The sequence below is a fragment of the Caretta caretta genome, chromosome 2, assembly GCF_965140235.1.
Source record: "Caretta caretta isolate rCarCar2 chromosome 2, rCarCar1.hap1, whole genome shotgun sequence".
Taxonomy (NCBI): Eukaryota; Metazoa; Chordata; order Testudines; family Cheloniidae; genus Caretta; species Caretta caretta.
In genome coordinates, this window is record NC_134207.1 from 115,674,043 (window position 1) to 115,675,874 (window position 1,832).

Below are 1,832 nucleotides of genomic sequence, written 5' to 3' on the forward strand. Positions count from 1 at the left end.
GGTGTAGTGATTTTTTTAGGCACCGCAACACTTATCGAAACACTGCCTATGTCCCTCTGTGTATCTAGCCCTGTGTATTTAAATGATGATAGCATTATTAGCATACAAGGAGTCACAACACTGGAAACCAGGGATGCTGGAACCATTTGTATAGTGGGGGTGCTGAGAGCCATTGAACCAAACTGTAAACCCTGTATATGATGGAAACCATTTCAAGCCAGGGGGTGCAGCAGCACCCCTTGTTCCAGCACCTATGCTGGAAACTCAAGTCACTTAACTAGCTCCAGGTTAAGTGTGGCTATGCCTGTAAAAACTGCAGACAGCTTTTACAATTACTGCAGGGTGACCTAGAATGCCCGCGTTCTCTAGTGTTACAAGTTAACTCACTGCCCGCAAACACATCTGCATTTCTCCTGAGGGTGCCAAATTTCACTTTAGTTTTAACTGTGTTTTTACCATGATGAGGACTTCTCTTTGCTGGAAGGAAGTGAAGAAACTGCACTGTCCTCACTTTGCTCTTGGGCTGGGCTTCGTTAGGGCTGCAACGATGAAACACCCTCTACCCCTCTAGCAGCATCTTTTAGAATTGTACTCTGCAAACATATGTGCCAAACATAAATAGGAATTAGATGAACTCTGTGTAGGCTGAAGTGTCATTTATTTTTGTGTGCTCTCTATTTTTGATTGTAGACATAATTGTTTTCTTCATTCTATTACACATCTGAGAAAGGGCAGATATCCATGGATAGAGAGGTAAGTGAAGATTAATATTTACTTAAAAATAAATAGTGATATTCCTAACATTTATATTTCATAATATTATTTGTAGGGTGATTGGAGGGAAATTAGGAGACATGTAGTCTCCTTTGTATCATTGACAAGTAAAGGGGATGATTAACGAGTGTGGTAGACAATGTAGTAGTAAGAGAGGGCCTATAGAAGTTAAACAAAAGTGCCTTCAGAATTTAGAGAATTCCCATGATCCATAGTAGGACCTCATTGTGCTTGTCTACTGTTTCTATTTTTGATTAGATTTATAAACACAGCACCACATATTTTCATGTGGCTTATAGCCCAAGGGCAGAATGAGATTGACTGCACTGAAACTGTGAGGCTTGTGAATTTCGGGCAAGGGATAGAGTGAAATAAGTAGTGTAATTGTTTTTGTGGAGTGACCGTGGGACCTCTTCTGTTCTGAATTACACATGGTTCAACCCTTTGACCTAACCAACCTCGGCAATGCCTGGTAGATCTCCTAAAGCTGTGCTGAAAGGTCCTATCAGTGACATGTTGGAACATTATCTGTCATGTGAGATGTGTGCCAACAACCATATTAAACTACATTAATTACTAGTGAGGCTACGTTTGTGACAATATCAACTTCATTTAACCCATCATCATGTTGGTTATTGTTAAAACAGGAAGTACAAATGGGGACAATTTATGGAATCAAAATGCAACACCAGTCCTTTATTAAATAAATTGCACTTTTTAGTTCATTTCATTTCCCTTTTATTTCTGCAGTGCGAGTTTTCTGTCGTTGTCACCAGTTGTGCAGGGTTTTTTAAAATTATTTTTTAGAGCTAGCAAGAAGGAAAAAAGGACAACAAAAAGTTACAACCCTTAATAACTAAAATAATTTGTCAATTAATTGTTGATATTCCTTTTGAAGGCAGTTTTCAATGTGGTCCCAGTTCATTTAAGACACAGTACTTCCTTTATAACCGGATAATTAATTTATTATGTCAAACACATGAGGGCAGCTTTTGTAAAACAGTAAAATCACAGGTTTCAGAGTAGCAGCCGTGTTAATCTGTATCCGCAAAAAGAAA